The sequence below is a fragment of the Balaenoptera borealis genome (genome assembly GCF_965194805.1).
Source record: "Balaenoptera borealis genome assembly, chromosome: 3".
Classification (NCBI taxonomy): domain Eukaryota; kingdom Metazoa; phylum Chordata; class Mammalia; order Artiodactyla; family Balaenopteridae; genus Balaenoptera; species Balaenoptera borealis.
In genome coordinates this window covers 121,216,057-121,236,588 of record NC_138866.1, presented here as the reverse complement: position 1 = coordinate 121,236,588, position 20,532 = coordinate 121,216,057, and the positions used below count along the sequence as shown (strand labels likewise).

Sequence of the window (20,532 nt, the reverse complement as noted above, 5' to 3'; positions counted from 1 at the left end):
TGAACCCAGGGGCGTGTGTTGGGGAGAGTGGGGATAAGCCTGGAGAGGTTGACAGGGGCCATGTCACCGCACCGTGAGTGTCAGTGCAGGATGAGGGAGGCCATGAAGCTGAGCTGGAAAGCTGGCTCTGGAGCAGATGGGACAGACCAGAGGCCAGAAGAACATGTGTGACAACTGCCCAAGGGGGAGATGAGCAAGGTCTGATCCGAGCAGAGGTAGTGGAACCAAAGAAGAGGGAGTGGTATAGAATCTATAGGACTTGGTGACCTGTAAGATGTGGCCCCCAAGGCAGAGACATCTTGGAACCAGGATTCAGGGGCCAGAGCTGTGGGCATGGGGGTCCCCTGAAGTCTAAGTGTTAGTAGGGCTGGCTCTGAGAGACTGTGCACTGGTTAGAAGTCGTGGGACATAGGCTAGGGCAGCTCAGGAGCCAGGGTCCCGCAGAGGTCAGAGTTCTAGACTCCTGGGCTGGGCCTGGGCTGCAGACAGGCTTCAGGGCCCTGACTCTGTGCAGCACCTGCTGGAGGGCCCTGGCCTCCCTCTGGAGCAGCTTGGCACAGCCCGTACTCCCCCGCCTGCTTCTTCTTCAACTGGCACATCCTGACATGACTGCACAGCTGACAAAGAGCAGAGGGATCTTGAAAAAGCCACAGAAGAAAGGAGGTATCAAAGCACCTTCCCAGACCTGCGCGCTCTCCCCACTCCAAAGCCTGCTTCAGACACCCCACTCACGTCACAGGCCTGAGGGGGACTGACTGATCACCAGGGAAGCCCCGAGTCGCATGTCCCTTCCTTGGGGAACTTCAAAGAGCCCTGACCGGCCAACCTCCTGTTTCCCACCAGGAGTGGAGGTCCTGCTGCTGGGAGCCTTTGGTGCCTTCTCCTCTGACCTTTGGCTGACAGCAGCTCAAGAAGCCTCCCTTCTCCCCCTCCGCCCCATGGTGCCCTCTCACCCCTGGGCTCCCTTTGAGAACTTGTCACTACCTGTGCCCCCTGGCCCAGAGAAAGGGCTTCTCCACTCTGCCAGAGCCTGAGTCTGGCTCAGTGTGCAGGTGGCCCAGCCTGCCTTCCCTGAAGAGTTGGGCCTAGCTCTCAACCAGCTGCTAAGGGCAGTGAGGCCCCTGGATCTCAAATTAAGAATTCCTTGGGGGAAGAACCATGCTCTGTTGAAGCCTTTTCTTTCCTTCTTTTATTTATAGGCAGGAGCTGGGTTTTGGAACAAGCCCTGGCTTGCAGAATCAGGAGACCTGGGTTGCTATCATTTGATTTTGGGAAACCTCTTTGGGCTTCAGTTCCTTCAGCTCTAGAATGGGGCTAATAAGCTTCAGAGCCTGGTCTGTGAATCGAATAAGGTAATACATCTGAAAAAGTCTAATAGTGCCTGGCACATAGTAGGTGGTAATTAAAAAAACAACCAACATTAATTCAGTAGTGTACATAAGAAGTTACCACATACCCCCTATTCCTAGTACATGGGGAAGCCCCAGAAGGGAAGGACCTCGGAGAGTTCACAGGTGGGTCCTGTTAAATATCCCTGCCCCACACCCTGTGACAAAGAACACAGGTCAGCCAGCAGGTACCAGGGTAGAAGAGCTCAGTGCTGAGAGCATAGGTCAGGCTTCCAGGGCTGTGGGAACTGGGGCAGGAGATGGTGCTGTGGGCTGGGTGATCAGGAAGGAGGGAAGTGAGCTGGGCCTAGCATTTTGAAAGGCAAGGAGGATGGAGATAAGACATCCTCTTAAACCCACTGTGGTGCTGGCCAGGGGCCCTTCAGGGGGCCATCTCCCCTGGAAGGAAGAGGCAATGGTCTATGAATGCTCAATCTCTTGATGGACAAGGGGCATGTCCTACTGGTCTGACCCAGAGAGATCAAACAGTCCTACACTGCAGGCCTTAGGCCAGGTCTCCCTGGGCCCAGGATAGTGGGGCAGCATGGCTTTGGGCCTCTTGGTCATCCTGGAGCATTTGCTGCCACAGACCAACCTGGTAAATGACAGCACTTTTGCTGTTGGAATTGGAAGCCTGGAGCACAGAAACTGCTCATGGACCAGGAGGTGGCTGGAATGTGAATCCACTTCTTGGCCTTCAGAAGCAAGCCCTGGAGTTCCTGGGCAGGGAGAGCAGAGCTGGTTAAGATGCAGAGAGGGGTGGGGAGAACCAGAGGAAGGCTGAGCACACCCAGGGCTCCTCCAGGGCGGGGGCCTGTGCATCGCTTTTTCCCCAGAGCACAGGGCCTGGTGCAGTAACGGTGGGAGTGTTCGTCAGATTGGTTTGATAAGAGAGATATAGAGTGAGATACAGTCACAGAGAGGGGGAGACAGACAGACAAAGAAGCCAAGAGATGAAAAGACATGCAGAGTCAGGTAGAAAAACCTAGAGAAATAATGGAAATGGAGAAAGGAGAGAGAGGAGAAATAGAGCAGAGATGGAGAAGGAGAGAGAGAGAAGATCGTGTCTTCAGCAAGTCCCAAAATAGCAGCTGCTGGTGCTGGCAGCCTGCCCCGAGATGGCCCCTTAATTGGGGCTGAATTCAGCATTCTCTGAGCCCAGCGCAAGTGTCACTGAGGACGGCATGTGCTGGGCCAAGGTTGACAGAAAAGGGCCCAGCTGGAGCTGGGATGTACACGGGGTGTGTGGCTTCCTGCCCCAGGCTCCCCACGCCCCTCCCAACTCCCGTCATGCACACTCAGCTCACTCACGGATGCTGTTCTGAGAAGGTGGCTCAGCTCTGGTGAGGTCAGGGCCTCTTCTGCTCGCCTGAGGAGTGGGGAGAGGGATTGGGCTGACGGAGCAGGGAGATGGTGGAGGGGAGCGGATGCTTATTGCATTTGGGGAAGAGACAGTGGTTGGAAAGTTGGATACTTGGTGCTGTTATTTTAGGGACAAGTTGTACTTTCACAAAACAATCTTAACAGGCTGATTTGTCTGCTCACGTGCTCTCTTCCAGAAGCCAGCACCCAGTTGTGTGGCCCCACCAGCCATAATTTCAGGTGCCACCCCCTCTCCAACCCATTCCCCTGTTGCTTAGGAAGAAGGGTTGGTCCTGTGTCTTAAGGGAACACAGCCTCTGCTCCAGCCAGGTATAAAATGAGGTCTGGCTGGATTCCATTTCCCCTTAGGACAAAATGAAAATGCCTGCTATTCCTTGTGCCATGAAGAATTTTCACTGGATGCCAAGAATTTTCCAACAGCATGAAAATCAAGACTAGCACACAGGAAGAGTTGAGTTGATTGACCATCACCCACTTCCCTGCTCTACCACATGGAAAATTCCAAACTTTTCCTATAGACTTATGCCACATCTGTGCTTGTGATGTTCAGTATTGGGTTAACTAAAAAGTGTTAATTGGCAATTATGTGGAAAGTGCCCCAGACCCAAAAGAAAAAGGGAAGGGAATTCATATTTGTTGAGCACATTTTTATATGCCAGGCACTGTGCTAAACAGGCTTCCTTATGTTGTATCATTTAATCCTCCTGACAGGCCTGTGATGTTCTTATGATCATTTCTGCTTCAGACATGGGAATAGTGACTTGAAGAGATTAGGTAATTTGCCCAAGTTCACGTAGCCAGTTAGTACGGGAGCTGGAGTCCAAACCCTGATCTTCTTGCATTCAAAGCCTATTTTACTATGCCAGCTGACCCAGAGAACATCAGGGAAGGCCTGCTGCTAGAAGCAAGTCTGAAGAGTATCATAGAAAGTGGACTGGGGAGTCTTTAGGAGACTGGAGAAAAATTGATATACAAGGCAGCTCTACTCTGCCTTGGTGGGCCTGGGTCTGAGTAGCCAGATGGTGGGCAGGGGTGTCAGCAGGAAGCCTAATTCCATGGGGCCAAGACTTTAGGTTGGGTTCACCTGGAAGCAGACTCTGAGATGACTAATATGCAAAATTTATTGGGGAGTGGCCTCAGGGCCAATGCTTGTGGGGGAGGAAAGGGAGCAGGATTGGGCAGAGGGAGAGGTTGGGCTGCAACGCAGTCTCAGTGAAAGCCTCAGCTGATTCTGCAGGAGCCCTGATGCTGGAATGATCCTCCAGAGTTGTCTCGAGTTGGGGTGAGGGAGCTGGGCCTTTCTACCCTGTCATTGACCAGTCACTGGGTATCGACTGCCCTGGAAAGGGGATGTGACCTTGGACAAGGACACTTTCTTCAGTTGAGGCAATTCCCATAGAGAATGGACATATGAGTGCTATCAAACAACCACCTCCCTTCAGCCGTGAGAGTGAGTCCTGTAAGGGCCATTTGGGTGATGCAGCACAGCCTCCATGACAAAGTTTCTCAATGACACCAGTGGGAGAGGTGCCTGGGGAAGACATCCAGCATAATAAAGATCATGGATGAGGCTTTCCTAGGGGCCAGGGTCTTACAGCCTACGGGAGAAAGAGAAGGAAGCTGGGCTGAGGAGTTCTGCAAGGCAACTTGAAGTTTGAATATGTCCCCTCTGATCCCTGTGCCAACAATGCCACACAGAAAAGGTGCCCAGGATGGGATTCTGGAAGGAAAATTAAAGCTGAGGACAGAATCATTCCCTGGCTAACATGTCATGCAGAAAGAACCTGAGTGCCTAGCCCTGTGTGGAGCTGAAATGAGTAGGAAGAGAAGAAGGAGAGAATGGAAGAGACAAGTAAAGGACAAGTCGGTCCTGTCTCAAGGCATTCGCATTCTGGCTGGGAGTGCAGCTTCATATGTGGGAGCAGGCAAAGAGCAGCACACGGTGTGCTCCCAGGCTGTCTTGGATGGTTCTGCCAGATCGTGGGGTAAATTAATTCAGAGAAGGGAGCCAGCAAGGTGGGAAAGTCAAGGAGAGATTCTCAGACCAGAAGAGACTTAGATGAGCCTTGAATAACGGAGAAGAGTCAGGCAAGCAGCGATCCGCACTCCTGACATGTCCTCTCACTTCCCTGCTCTGCGACCGTGGGGGAAGGGAGTCCATACTTACCAGGGCTGGTGCATCTCCAGATTAAGAAGTGACCCAGAAAAGCACCCAGTCCTTTCTTTTATCTTTATAAACCCTCTTTGCCTTCCCAGGCGCCCTGGATCTGTCCGTGGTGCTGAATCACGGTGCAATTGTCCAAGCCTCACCTGGGGAGGACCAAGTCTGCAGAGTTTCAGTTTCTCCTGCAAGAAAGTAGCAAGATGAGCCTCTTCATAGAGGGTTTGTGTATGGGGGCTGAAGCCAACACCAGGAGATGTGCCCCTGGTTACCCAGCCCTTAACTTCCCTTCGTTGGGCAGAGCAGGACAGGATAAGTAGACCTGTCCAATCCGATGAGCAGAGCACAGGGGCTGCCACATCCTTGGTGCCTATGAGTAGAGCATAATGTGGGCCATTTAAAGATGTGTCCTCAAGGGAGCTCCTTTTTGGTAATGGAACGATTTTGTATCTTGATTGTAGTGGTGGTAGTACAGATTTATACATGTGATAAACTTATAGAACTATACATATACACATACCAAAAAAAAAAAAAAAATGAATCCATGCAAAAACAGGTAAAAACTGAGTAAGATCTGTAGTCTAGTCAATTGTATTGTGCTAACGTCAATTTCCTGGTTTTGAAATCACTATAGTTATCCCTACATTCCCCCATACCACTGAGGGAGCTGAGCGATGGGTACTTAGGACCTTTTTATACTAGTTTTTGCAACTTCTTGAAGTCTATAGTTATTTCAAAATTTAGAAATTAAAAAAGCACATTGCACTCAATGGCTGGACCTGCTTACGATTCCCTTATCAGCTGCCTCTTCTTCACCATCTAGATCCTTTGGGGGCCAAGCTCAAGTTTTTCCTTCTCCAGGAAGCTTCCTGATTACCCATGCGCACTTATGGCACTTATGCTGTGAACTCATAGCCAGGGCTCTGTCCTCTGTGGTTTCATGTGTCTGTTTTACCTCCCCAACCATACTGAGAGTTCCCTGAGGGTGGGGTTTGGGGGTTGGATCTTCTGGGTCTTTCATCTCCTTCTCAGAGCCTGAGGATACACAACTGGTGCTCAATTATACCTTGGTGACAGACTGATAAATATCTGCTTTCCACAGGACCTAGGCTTTCCCAAGCCCTTCATTGCCTCCTTCCTTCCACAGCTCCTGTTAAGTCCAGCTTTATGGCAGCCTGTCTCCAACAAACATATGAGGAAGTAGAGAACATTGAACTTGGAGCCACAGGAACCACTGCATCATGAACCACTTACTGCATATCCACATCACGACAGTGTTTAACATGCATTGTATCTAATCTAAGCTTCATAACAACCCTGCAAATAGGGAGCTGCACCCCCATTTTACACATGAGGACAGACACACTGCTGGAAGGGGTAGAAGTAACAGAATTGAAAACCAAGTTCTGTCTGTTTCCCAGCTTTGCCACCTACAAATCGTGTAAACTTGGGCCAATTGCTTAACCTCTCTGCTCTTCAGTTTCCTTATCTGTAAAATGGGAAGAATAATACCTTCGTCACAGGGATTTTGTGAGAGGTAATGAAATAACCTTCATAGCATTTGTTTTTCTGTGGATTCCTTGAAGGCAGGGCCAGGCCTGAGGTGTGGTGGATGTTTACTCTGTGTTTGCTGAAGTAATTGGTGAATGACTTAACGATTGAAAGAATGAACAAATGCTTGTAAAGTGCTCCCTCAGCTTTGAGCACAGGGTAGGAACTCTCTAAATGTTAGTTCCTTTCTATTTTCCTCTTCATTCCACCCCAGCCCTTTCTGGCATGAATTCCCATCCAACCATTGCCAGAATGGTAGAGAAGCTGCCAGTCTCTTCTGTTCCCAAAGGAAGGAAAATGTGCCCCTTGCAGTTTGGGGGGTTTGGGCATGGGAAGGAGGCAAGCCCGGGCTGGTGCTCCCTTTGCCCCTGAACTCATTCTCAGGTCCGGGGAAAGGCTGTGCAAACCAGTAACCTGGGTGGTGGCCACACTGGGGTCTTTTCCAGGGTGCCTAGAGAGTGAGCTCCAAGGGTTGGACCTGCAACCCCAGAGTTCTCCCACAAAGTAACCCTATACAAATGGGGTTTGTTAGGGTATCCAGGGAGGACTGTGAAACACCCACCTCTGGGGGAAAAGGCAGTAGGGCCTTAGAGCATCTGTGTGCCTGTCCCTCACACTGAATCTTGGAATCCAAGCTTGTGAGGGACCTTGCATATCATTAACGCACGCTTCAGAAGGTTGATTCCTGTCCAAGGAACTGGTCCAAGGCTTGACACCACTAAGGATGGGGGACTTACTACTTCCTGAGCATGGCCATTCACTGCTCATGCTGGTGGGATGGGCAAGAAAGACCATTCCTGCATTTCGGGAATCCAGGGGTGCCTGAGCCAAGCTGAGAGAGCAGTGGCTGCATAGTTGAAGGCTCCATGGCCAATGCTTTTCACTGTGATGCCTGGGACAGAACCTTGCATTTGCCTGGAGGGTTCAGGCTGATAGGTAAACCCCTTGGGGAGGGGTAAAGCAGCTACAGAATTCACACTAAAGTGTAAATGATTGACAGGCTAGGTTCTTCCCTGCCTGATCAAGGCCTGGCCTGCTGGTCCCAAACAGAACTCTGAGGGGCCATTCCATGTTGTTCTTGCTTCCAAGGCTGTTTGACCAGATGGATAGACAGTACATCCCTAATGCTCCCTCTCCCCTTGGCTCCAACATCCCACTTCCCTTTTGGCCCCAGGAGTCCATTTTGGTATAGGATTATTGGGTTTAATCAATATGTCCCTGGTTTGACATAATTCCCCTCATTCTGGCTCAGTTGTGCAGCCTCCATTCTTTCTGCCTCTTCCTAATTTCAGGGCTGAAAAGAATTCCTGACACTTATAAGGCCCTTCTCATAAAACATCCCCCATGGTTGAACATGTATGGATTTATAGTCCCATTTTAAGGATGAGGAATCTAAGCCTGTGTAGGTGATGGTAAAGGGACTTGCCTGAGGTCACACAGGGAGACCCCTACAGGGCTGAATCTAAATCCCAGGGCTCCTAGTTTTTGCTCCTGCATTTGGCTCAGGGTTCCTGTTCCCACCAACCTTTCAGTCTGCCAGCAAGCACCAACTACAGTGGTTTTACCTTTTTTACACCTGCCAGCAAACACCATCCTTTACCTCCAGTTCTTCCAGCTTGGACATGAGTGCCTGCTTTCTGGAAGAAACAGGGCTTTGTCTTCAGGAAGCTCATGTTCGGGTGGATAGACAAGAGTGTGATGACCCAGGGAGCAAGGAGATGCAGCAAGGGGGGCAGGCTGAAGGGGTCAGAACATGGAGACCAAAGAGAGCTGGGAGATCACCGAGGCCTTCCTGGAAGAGAGCGCTTGAGGGCTTGCGGCCCACCGTGTGGTCAGGGCAGCTTCTTGAGAGGAGTGTCGTGAAGTGATGGCTCCTTTTGGGGACAGAGGCTGGAGAGTCAGTGAGGGTTCTGTATAAATCCTCCCCACCTGCGGATATTTGCTCTTTCCATCGCACAACTCCTTACTCAGCAGAGTCCTCCAGATACCCAGAGCCCCTGCTCAAGCTTGGTGCTTCCATCCCCAGAGGCCAAATGCCCTTCCCAGGTCCACAAGCTGCCCCCGCAGCTACTTCTAAAGATAGGCCTCCAGAGGGAGGCTGGATCCCATCCTCATTCGTTCCCCTCCTTCCCCCACCCCGCCTAACCCCCTCCCCCCAGCATGGGGCATGTTCTAACAGCAGCAACATTCTGCCTCAAAGACTCCCCAGAAGTCCGCAATGGCCTTGATGAGACGTGATAAGCTGGACTGTGGGAGCAGGGCTAGTTTGCGTCAGTCACACTCCAATCTTGCCTGTAGTAGAGGTCAATATTTTCTTCTAAAATGTTTAGTGGAAGGAAGCCTGAGGCTGGGCCCAAAATGAAGTCCAATCTCTGGATAGGCAGGGCTTAGTTATAGGAGTTAGTGGTTAGAGGTTGTCCCAAACAGTGACACAAAAACGGTCTTCCTCTTTGGTTTTGGAAAGCAGGAAAGGACACACAGCCCTATCCATGTGGCTTTATTGTGTGTTCTTCTCTTCCCTGAGGACCCAGCCCCGAGCCGGGTGCTGTGGGGGAAGCAGAGGAGGCAAAGCCCTCCCACCAAGGAACTTCCAGCTCTGGAGGCCAGATCAGCCTCACACAGAGAACAGTTCCCAAGCACATTAGTTTCCTATGGCTGCCATGATAAATTACCACAAATTCGGTGGCCTGAAACAACACAAATTAATTTTCTTACAGTCCTGGAGGCCAGAAGTCTGGTGCAGGTCTCAATGGCTAAAATCAAAATGTTGACAGGGCTGTATTCCCTTCTGGAGGCTCTAGGGGAGACTCTGCTTCCTTGCCTTTTCCAGCTTCTAGAAGCTGTTTGCATTCCTTGGCTCTTGGCCCCTTCCTCCACCTTCAAAGCCAGGAATGCTGGTTGTGTCTTTCTAATACAGCACTCTGATATTGACTTACTTGCCTCCTGCTTCCGCTTTTAAAGACCATTGTGATTACTTTGGGCCAACCTGGAAAATCTAGGATAATCTCCCTATTTTAAGGTCAGCTGATTAACAAATTTAATTACATCTGCAACTTTAATTCCCCTTTGCCATATAATATAACATATTCACAGGTTCCAGGGATTAGGATGTGGACCTCTTTGTGGGGTTGAGGGGATTATTCTGCCTAGCGCACCAAGTAAAGACATGGTAGTACACCCAGCATCTACCAGTGGGGCTCACCATCACCTTTGGAGCTTTTTAGAAATGCAAATTCTTCGTTTCTACCCCCAGAGTTATTGAATCAGAAATTCTTGTGGTATGGCCCAGCAATCTATGATCTAACAATCCCTCAAGATAATTCTTAGGTACTCTAAAACATTAAGAACCATTGTTCTAGGGTACTGTACTTATCTGCTTGGTTGCAGTTGGGTCACAGGCATGTCTAAGTTTGGGCTCATGGGCAGGGAGGATGATGGAGCACACCTCCAAGGTTTTGTGGCCCAGGCCTGGAAAAGGTACATACCACGTTTGCTATTGGTGAGAATCTGGTCCACGACTGCACTTAGTTGTACTGAGGTTGGGAAATGTAGTCCCAAGCTGAGAGCCACGTGGCTGACTACAACTCTATCATTATGGAGGATGAGGAGGATGGATTTTGGTATATAACTAGCAATCCCCACTATAAATCCTTAGTTCTCTTCCATCTCATAGGAACAATGAGATCTGTCCAGATCACAGGCCTCATCTGATAAGCTAAATACACCCCAGAGGTGTAATTCAATTACCTGGACCTCCTGATGACAATCATGATACCGAGGTCATTGTCCAATCTGAAATGAGGGTGAGCCTAGAGGAGAGAGGAGAGAATGGCTTTACAATGTTGTGGCCTGCCTAAGTTTGAGTAGACAAAAGTTGGGGTTGAGGGGCCATATTTAGGATATTGGACATACTTACTTTGATTTGCCCCCTTGGAATCCATAAAACACTGGAGGTTTTCAAGATATCCTAAGGACAGCAGGATGGGGAACACACTAGTTACGGCCCCTCCTCCTCCACCAATATCATCAGCGCCGATATTTATTGAGTGTTCACCATGTCCCAATCCCTGAGTTGTATGCTTAATGAGAAAGTGACACCAATTGCTGAAGATTCGAGAAATGCTCAAAGCTTTAGGGGGTAAAATGGGGAAATAGCTGTCCATCCACCTCTCTCTCCCACCACATTGTTCCAGTAGCTTCTTAGGGTAAGGTGACAGGCCTCTATCTTTATGCTGGGCACAGCCTAGGGACAGAGGACAGAGACCCTCCCTCCCCTTGGGTTCAGAAGCCCAGTGGATGTGTCTCCTGGTTCTCTCTCCTCAGTCACATTGAGCTCCTCCATTCAGATTTTCTGACCTTGTCACAGGTGTTCTGGACATCCACTCTCAGATGGCCTGTGTTTTTTCACCTTCTGGCCAGTGTTGGCTGAGCTTCCTACAGAAACACTGTCCTGAGCTGAGCTGTCCTGAGCTTGGCACCAGGCCATGACTTCTGCAGAGGAACTCTGAAGAATGTGCCTGCATTTTCTGTGGCTGTCGGAGAAGATGCTGCCCGTTGGGCAGCTCCATGTACCCTAAGTGATGGCTCCCATGATAAATTCTGCTTAGAATTTAGTGTCAGGGATGTGTTTATGTCTCCTGAAAAACTGGCCTTTTGTTCTGGCAGGGAGAACACTATATCCTTTTGGTTCCACTTTGGTCTGAGCTGCCAGGAACCTTGGAGCTGAATTTAATGATTAATTGCAGCAAGCACAATATTTTCAGCATAGGATGTAGTTCTCACTTTCTTTCCCATTCACCAGAGTTTCTCAAAGAGAGGGGTGTAGATGCCTGGAGCAGAATCAACTTGCTAAAGCACAGCTTACTGGTCCGATCTCAGACCTACTGGATCAGCATCCTGGCGAGGCATGGGGGCAGGGGGGACATGTCTTCTGCATCCCAAGTCAATTCTTATGTAAACTGAAGACTTGGACTCACTGCTGTGAGTCACGTTGATCTTTTATCTCAAACATCCTCTGGTGAAGGTATGTTCTCCTTCAAACCACTTCAAAATGTGTTTGGTTGTAGGAAGATTTTGAATTATGAAGTCAGCAATGGAATACTATGTAGCTGTGAAAATGAATGAAGGGGCTTATCAAGAAATAAAAAGATCAAGATATTTCATTAGGTGAAAAAAGAAAGGAGCAGAATAGCACGGATAGGATACTAACTTCTGTGAAAAATGGGGGAGAAATGTGAATACATATTTGGTTTTGCTTATAATAGGCATAAAGAAACGCTGGAAGACTTCATAAGAAATTAGTAGCAGTTTGTGGGGGTGCGGATAGGAACTGGTTGGATCTTAGGAATGAAAGAAAATCTTCCACTACATGCCTTTAATGTTTTCTCCTTTCCGAACCACGTGACAATATTTCATATTCAAAAAAATATTTTTAATCTATATATCTGATCAAAAGACACTGCTGTGTCACAACCATGTTACCTGTTTTATTAAGACGTGTGTTTCCTCTGTGTGAATGCTTACCTCGTACAACTCCATCCCAGGTCAACTTCCTCTGAAAGGGCCCTGGAGCTCATGGCTTTGGACAGAACTAGCTACACCCTGGTGGCAAAGTGGAGTGAGGAGATAAGGGTGAAAATGTTCCCTAGCTTCTCAGAACATTCAATGTTCAATGCCCATGTTCAAGAATGTTTCTCCATCATTTTTGTCTGTCCAAGGGGGTCTCTTGCTAAGACAGGATCCTCTGAGGTCATTAAATGTCAATAAGACCATTCAGAATTTGGGGACTGAGGCTTTGGATTCTGACCTTGGTTGGCATCTGGATCAACACTGGGACTATTTGTGGTCTGGCAAAATGTGGTTTGAAATAAGTAGTTTGTGGGAAGCAGGATGGCAAAGTTCAAGGCAGGCATAAATCAGAGGAGAATGCAAAGAGAGACAGAGACAGAGACAGAGAGAGAGAATAAGAGAGAGGAACGAGACGGGGGGAAACCAGCACTGAAGCCCCAGCACCACCCTCCTGAAAAAGAACAGCTCCCTTTGGGATCCTCCCGAGATGAGAGGTGACTAAACATTATCTTCACAGCCCCAGCCTGGATCCTTGACTTAACATCTCTCCAGAACCCTGGAATGCCCACCTTTTGCCAGACTTTGCCTTAAATGAGCTGAGGCCTCCAGGACATGTGCTTACCCAGTTTTCGAGTGGGGAGAAGCATTAAAGTTCATCCAATCATCTGAAGGTGAGAGCGTGGAGAGTGACTTCTCCAAGGCTACACAGCTTGGACCTAGAGTTGCCATTGTTCCCCTGGAGCCAACAGGGGTGAAGGGATGGGGTTCCCCTGAAATGCCAATATCCCCAGGGGATCCAGCAGGCAAATCAGGAAAGGGGCCTTATCTCCTCTTCATCATACAGTTTGTACTCTGGGGATCTGTTCTCCCAGATCAGAGACAGGGGCTGCCCCAACGTGAGGGGCTGATCCATGGAGTTGGGGGAGATAATGGAGAAAACATCCCTCAGAAAGAGCTGTAGGTAGGCAGACACACGTCTTGGGTCATTAGGAATGGCTAGTCAGGGAGATAGAGATGTTTCAGGAAGACCGTCCCTTAAAGGGAGAGAGAGTGGCATAAATTATGACTTAACATCCCCCGATAAATCCTGATCTGATATTTCAGTGTTCTAGCTGCAGGCATAAATGCTGGGTCTCTGATGGATGGATGGATGGTGTGCTTGAAATGATGGAGTGTTCCTCCTGCATCTCTCCAATCTCTCGGATGATGCTGGCCCTATTTTATGCTCAGTATCTATAACAAGGACGTGTCCTGTAATGAAAGATGGTCCAGGGATGGCAAGATCGACCTGTCTCCACTACATCTTTGGCAATGGAGGACTGCTGGGTTGGCCTTGGGGCCGGAGGGGCTCATGGTCCATCTCATAGTGGAAGGAGTGGGCCTCGGGCACTGGCCCCCTCTCCCACCACGTGCATCTCACCACTCTGTGGCCATGGTGGGGGGTGGAGTGATTTTGATCCCTCACCATCGGCATAGCAGAGGGGGGACATTTATTTCAGTCTCTCTGGTTTCATTTTCTGTGGCTTCAGGAGGGTGTCAGGACTTAGGGAACCTGTTCCGTAGACCCAAGAGTAAGAGGCCTGAGTAGTTGGCCATTTGGATCTGGAACTGACTTGGCGATAGATCTATCCACGTGGGGAAAATAATGCATCCCTGGGCACAGGCTCTTCTCACAGAGAAACATTTGATCCCATAGTGGCCTTGGACTGGCTGGGATCTCCCAAGAGTTCTACACTCCCCACCCCAGACCTTGTTCTGTGCTGAAGTGCAGAAAAACTCTTTCTGAATATTCTTTCCCATCTCTACACGTTTACCTATACACTGAGCCACCCTGGATGCATTCCCATCCTCTAACCTTTCAAGTCATTCTTCCTCGTCCTGCAAAGGTCAGGTTCATGCTCTGCCTCATCTAAGAAGCCTGTATTGATGACTCTGGCCTGCATGGAATTCTTCCGCCCCCCAGCCTCTGTGCACTCACCATGTGAATCACCTGTCACTTGGGTTATGACTTAAGTCACTTATATCTGATTGCTTCATAGGTTTCAATTCCTAACAAAACTATAAACCTCTTAAACTCCACAGTGGGCCCCTGTCCACCCAGGCCTCACACAGAGTAGATGTCCAATAAATGGGAACTGAATGACTGCCTTGAATTGGAGGACAAGTCTCTTCTCTCCCACCAGCCTGGGAGGTCACCAAGCATAAAGAAGCCACCTTCTCTGCCAGCCTGTTGCCCGTCACAGAGCACTGACAAGGATACAGGGAGAATGGGGGCCAATAAAGCTGGCCAGTTCAGTCCCACAAAACAAAGGCTAAGCTGGCTCTCTCAGCAGTGGTTGGCAATGTTGGTGCTGAGCCCTTGACTCTAACATGAGTCTCCCTCTGGATCCCAGACACCCCACCCTCCATGAAGGCCTAAGCAGGCTCTCCCCACCCAGGGCCCCTGGGCTTCTGTCCATCAGAGCCTTTGGAAAGCCCAGGGCCAGGCGGCCTGCTGCTTCCTCTGGGTTTGGGGAGTGGAATCCACACTGGCTATATTCCTGGTCTAACCGAGGGGCAACACCAAAAGAGGAAAAGAGGTCACTCGGGGATGTAACATCCAAGCACTGTGACATCCACCTCCATGGGGCGTGATTCCCACTCTCCCAACTCCGGCCTGCAGGAAGGCCTCGGGACCTGCTACGTGCTGCGCCGCCTTCCATCGTCCTCTCCCCAAATGCCATCTGGCAGACTCCTCATTTGACAATGAAGCCCTTCTTATTCCCACAGATCTTGGAAAGGTCAGGTTGTCCAGGCCCCTGTGTCCAAGTCTGTCCAGGAGGGAAGTATATGTCCTCGGGGAAAGAAAGTGAAGTCACACTTATGCCAATGTTTAGCCACCCTCTTCTGCAGGAAGTTCATCCTTGTATCCAACCCAAAACTCTCAGCGCAGCCGAAGCCCAGTTTGCTCACTCTCCTCCACAGAGCTTGACCCCTATCCTCAAGCCCTCCCCGCACCCGTCATCTCCTCTTTGCCGGCTGTGTGGCCAAGATGGGGTCATCTGTGACCTCGCTTTAAATCTCAGAGCCTGAGGAACGGCTTTTATCATCCCCGCCGGTTTTTTCCATCTGTCTTAATTACGTTTTCAATTTTGTCACTTACTGTCACTTCCTGTTTCCTTCAGCGGCTGAGCGTGGCCATGAGGACCTGGGTGGGTGGGGGGGTCCCTGCCCTTCCTGGGCACTCGGTGGTTCCTGGCTCTGTCACTCAAGACTGGCAAATTACTGGCACCTGCCCTGGGGCTCGCTGCAGAGCAGGATGAATAAATCGCCACCCTTACCCTCCACCCCAACTAAACAGCCTTGGCTGTGGCCCAAGCCTCTGATCCAGGACGTCCCTGCTGCCAATTCCTCCAGCCAGCTGCCTGCCCGCCCGCCTGCCGCCTGCCGGTGGGTTTCAGGGTGACCTGGGGCTTGTCTCCAAAGCACTGCAGGAAGCTGTGAGGGCACCAGACTGCCCTGGGCTGGGCACCTGCTCAACTGGCCTCTTGCCTGCCTCCATCTCTTTCTGAACCTGTTGTGAGAGGCGAGGCAGCTCAGCTTACCCCCTGGCCTGTATGCCCTCTTCTACCACAGGGGACAAAGGCTCTAAACCACAAGTTTGGGGGAAGAGTAAAGAGAGGGCCCAGAAGTAAAATGGTTTTAAAGGTTAAGAATGATGTAAATGGGCTTCCCTGGTGGCGCAGTGGTTGAGAATCTGCCTGCCAGTGCAGGGGACACGGGTTCGAGCCCTGGTCTGGGGAGATCCCACATGCCGCGGAGCAACTAGGCCCGTGAGCCACAATTACTGAGCCTGTGCGTCTGGAGCCTGTGCTCCGCAACAAGAGAGGCCGCGATGGTGAGAGGCCCGTGCACCGCAATGAAGAGTGGCCCCCGCTTGCCGCAACTAGAGAAAGCCCTCGCACAGAAACGAAGACCCAACACAGCCTTAAATAAATAAATAAATAAATAAATAAATTTATATTAAAAAAAAAAAGAATGATGTAAATGAAGAAATTACACTTATACTCTGATAGCTTTTAATTATGGTTTCTTATCCAGGAAATTAATGAAATTGAGCTCATACCCAGGGGGGTCAGTTAGTTCAACACTCTTTCCCCATCAAAAACTAAGTCCAGACTCCAGTCCCAGACTGAGCCCTGCCACTGGTCCTAGATTGAGCTGTGGTCCTTCCTTGTCACAGGCTAAGCTATGACTCTGGTCCCAGGCTGAGCCCAACCCTAGTCACAGATTGGTCCCTGTCCCAGTCTAATTTCTGATCCCGGCCCTGGATTATGCCTCTACGCTGGACAGTCCTGGCCTGGTCTCTAAATGAGCCCTGACCCTGGCCAGCTGGGGCTTATCTGGCATCTAAATACATACTCTTCCCAAAGCTGGGCAAAGGGAGAATGGCTGATTGGGTGTGATACAACCCCAGGGCTTGGCATGCAGGTTCACGTGACTCTCCTTGTTCCCAGGCTGCAGGCCTACGAGAGGCACCCCTGTGTGAAGGGTGAATGCTGCGTGCCCTCCTGAGGAGGAGCCGCAGGGTGGGGAGGGGGGAGCCAGACCCAGGCACCAGTTCATGACCTGGAGCCCATCGCTTGAGTGCACATCCATTGTCATCCTGTCTTCAGAGTCTTGAAGCTAATATCTCAGAGACACAGGGCCGTCCCTTTGGAGCCACACCTAGCCCCTTGCCCTGCACACCTCCCAGGCCACCATCTGGTCTCCATCCTGCTGTGGGTTGAAAGTCAGCCCCCCCACCACCCCGGTTAACCGTAGGCACCATGCCTCTCTCCTCCTGCCCCTCAAGCTCTCAGGACGGCTCGCCGCTTGGTGCGGCCCTGGGAAAGGGAGGGAGAAGTGGCCTCCATTGGAAAGCCTTCCTCTTCCTCTCCATCTCGAGCTCTACCTCCTCCAAGAAGTCTTCCCCCGCGTCCCTATCCCCTCCGAGCGCCCCAGAACTTCCCTCCGCATGGCCGCAATGGCCCACGTTTGGCGCCAGCTGCCACAGCCCTGAATACTGCTTTGTCTGCCCATGGCATATTTATCGCCACACTCGTGATGGCCAGGTTTGAACTGATACTCCAGTAACGTCGACACCACACATTCTGGAAGCGATACCTCTTGAGGCCTCATTTTACACTTCATGGTGCTGCGTCAGGACACAGGCTCGGCTGCTGAAACAGTGACTTAAACAAGATAGAAGTTTATGTCTCATCCATGCCAAGGTCCCAGCTCCTCTGGCATTTCTGTGACCTCTCTTGTGACTCTCTGCCATCCTAGGAAGTCGCCTTTATATCATGTTCTTATCCCAGTTGCCAGCAGGGGTGAGGGTGAGTATTGTCAGCGTTCGGCACCGCTCCCAACGCCCACCACTATGCTTTCACTTCATCACAGAGCCTGGAAACCTTGTTACCGAATTTCTCAGAGTCCTTTGAGACTAGGATTCTGGTTGTGACTAGTTCCAGCCCGTGAGCTTCACCCATGTGCAATTTGGAAGGCAGAAGGAGAGCTGAGGCCATTCTTCCTTCGGCAGTGGACACGGCAGGCCTGTAGCCCCTGGCCCATGGGAGTTTCAACAGTGGCTGGATCTTCAGGGCACTGTCTGGTCACCTTGTGTCTGTGGGCGGCTGTGACATGGGAGCGGTTTCTGGGGCATCCTGACCTCTGGTTTGTACCCGCCATGGCGTGATCAGAAATCCTAGCAGCATCCCACAACCTCCATGCTTCCAGGCCTGCCAATGACTTTGCAAGCCCTTACCCCTGTATTAAATCTCATTTTACTTGGAAAACCTAGAGTACTTTCTGTTTCCTGTTCTGCACCCAGACTGATTCTGATTCGCAGGTTACGTCCACCACACCCCATTAGTCAGGCCACATCTAGGGAGGCTGGGAAGTGTAGACTTTTCTCTGAGAGGCCGTGAACCAAGCTAAAACACAGGCTATCTATTACCAAAGGAAAGGGGAGAGAATGGACTTGGAGGAACACTAGCCATCTGCCTTGGGTGCTATGATAAATCCGGAGAACACTGGAACAGGCCTCGTGAGTGCTACTGCCCCAGCCTGTTAACTTTAAAGCTCCCCAGAACCACATAACTACAGATTCCAGAACCCCATCCATGAATCCAAGTCCACTGACATAGCCAGTTTCTCTGCCACTGATGTTCTGACCAAGGTATGCAAAATGATGTGAAATGAATAAAGGCCTGAGGTTCAGGCTCTGGGCTACTGTGTCAGCTGTGCCTCCTTATGGGCCTGGCTTTTTGCCCTGCAGCTAAGGTCACTTTGAATTCATTCATCCAACAAGCCCCAGGTGGACTAAGTTGACCCCTCCCTGGGCTCCCACCCTTCCAGTGCTTACCTCCAACTCAGCACCAGTCCCAGTGGGTTGTACTGGTCTGTCCCACCTTATGTCTCTGCCTCTCCCATAAGATGGGATGGGGGTCTGGGTTGGCAAGGACCTTGTCTGATTCCTGTCTGGATTCTCAAAGCCCGGCACTGCTTGCCCAAACCCTACTCTCCATCCACATTCAACCCCAGCCCTTCCCAAACGGGTAGTTCTATCTTCTGCCACAGGGACTTCAAAAATGGTGCCCCTTCCCCTACATCTTCTCCACCTTCCTCCCCTGACTCTTACCAGACAAGTCCCACCAGGTACCACCTCGTCCAAGAAGCTTTTCCTTCACCCCCAAAGATGGACCAAGTGCCTCCTCTAGGCTTCCACAGCCTCTAAGCTTCCCTCTACACCCTTGCTACTCAGAGTGTGGTCAGGGACCACGGGGGTGCCGACCCCATCCCCTGGGAGCTTGTTGGAAACACAGAATCTCAGGCCCCACCCCGGACCTCCTGAGTCAGAACAAGCAGTTTAACAACATCCCCAGGTGATTCCTGTGCACATTCAATCTGGGAAAGCGCTGTTCCCACCCCGCTGATTATATGGATTGGGATCATCTGACTGGGGTCTTTCATCTCCTACCCGACTGTGAGCTTGTTCTAAGGGTAGGAAACATTTCTTATTCTTTTTATCTCCTCCTTCCTTCCCCAGTAGGGTTGCCAGACTTAGCAAATAAAAATACAGGACGCCCAGTGAAATTTGAATTTCAGATGAACGATGAATAATTTTTTCGTAGAAATACGTCCCATACGACATTGGGGGCATAGCTACACTACAAAATGACTCGTTGTTTACCCGAAATTCACATTTAATTGGGCGTCCTGTATTTTATCTGCAACCCTACCCCAGCCCCTGCTCAGTACTTTGACCTGCCCAAAACAGGTGTTCAACCCATGTTTGCCAAATGGAGGCTTAAAGGACGCGTGAATGTGAGCCTCATCTATAAAACCAGAGAAGCTTGCCTGCCAGTCTACTTCCCAGGGTTGCCGCTAAAATAAAACTAGTGAAAGTGCTTTAGAAATGCTAAAGCTGTGTACAAATGTGGCTTGTTATTATAGTCATCATGACCATTGCCATCATCCAAATGGCCCCAAATAATACATCTAAGCTAGACTTTGTGAGCATTTGCGTATGTCAGTAATTCTTTTATATTGCTCAGATCAATCTGGATTTAGCACATTAGGGCAGATGACATTATATTATAATCATGTTCTTACTATTATTATTGCCGCTATTGATATTGTTACAGTATGCTGCTTTGTGGATCACTGTGATTATTTTCCCTGCAGAGAATATTATGTTCTTGTCATTGACTTCGCTGCAATAATGATACCTGAGACCTTCCCCAGGACTCAGAATGGCGGGTGACTGGGAGCCCAGCCTCTCTCTCGGAAGCGGGAGTGTGCCAGCCTTGGATCCTTCAGGAGAAACAGATACAAGGTGAATTTCTGAGTCAAAATCTAGGTCAGCAGTTCCCACAGTGTGGTCCTTGGACCAGCAGCATTGGCATCACCTGGTAGCTTGTTAGAAACACATTCTTGGACTCCACGCCAGATCTCCTGAATCAAAAACTCTGAGGGTGGGGGCCCAGGAATCTGTGTTTTAACAGCCTTCCAGGGGATTTGATGCACCCGAAATATGAGAATCACCGGGACTTGGAGCTCTCAGGTCCCTTCCAACCCTACAACTATAATTCTACTGTGTTCACCAGGGTCGAGGAAGACAGGGGCCAAGGGAATGGGAGGGAGGGCATGAGTACTGGGAGAGGGGATAATATTGACTGACTTGGTATCAGGTCCCATGGCCAGGGCCCTCCTTCTATTCACAGGCTTCCCAGGGAAAATGTGAATTTCCACAGGCGGGATGGAGGAGGGTAGAGCACTCCAAGCAGAGGAAATGTCATGTGCAAAGGCCCTGAGGCTTGGCAGCAAGGGGCATGTTTGGGAAAGAATGGGTTTCCAGGTTTGTTGGAATCTGGGATATGAGTGAAGATGGTTTAGAGAGCCAGAGTACCGTGGCCCTTGGATGCCACAGGACACTTCAGATTTCATCCAGTTGGTTTT

At 50.2% G+C, this 20,532-nt stretch overlaps 1 long non-coding RNA gene across 1 annotated transcript in view; it reads left to right on the top strand.

The window, feature by feature from the left end:
* LOC309626338 overlaps nt 1-20,532 on the top strand; it is a 131,022-nt gene that overhangs the window by 59,649 nt on the left and 50,841 nt on the right. The window contains exons 4-5 of the long non-coding RNA XR_014243116.1: nt 1,200-1,352; nt 12,569-19,909. This is a non-coding gene — a long non-coding RNA (uncharacterized lncRNA). The remainder of the gene's footprint in view (nt 1-1,199; nt 1,353-12,568; nt 19,910-20,532) is intronic.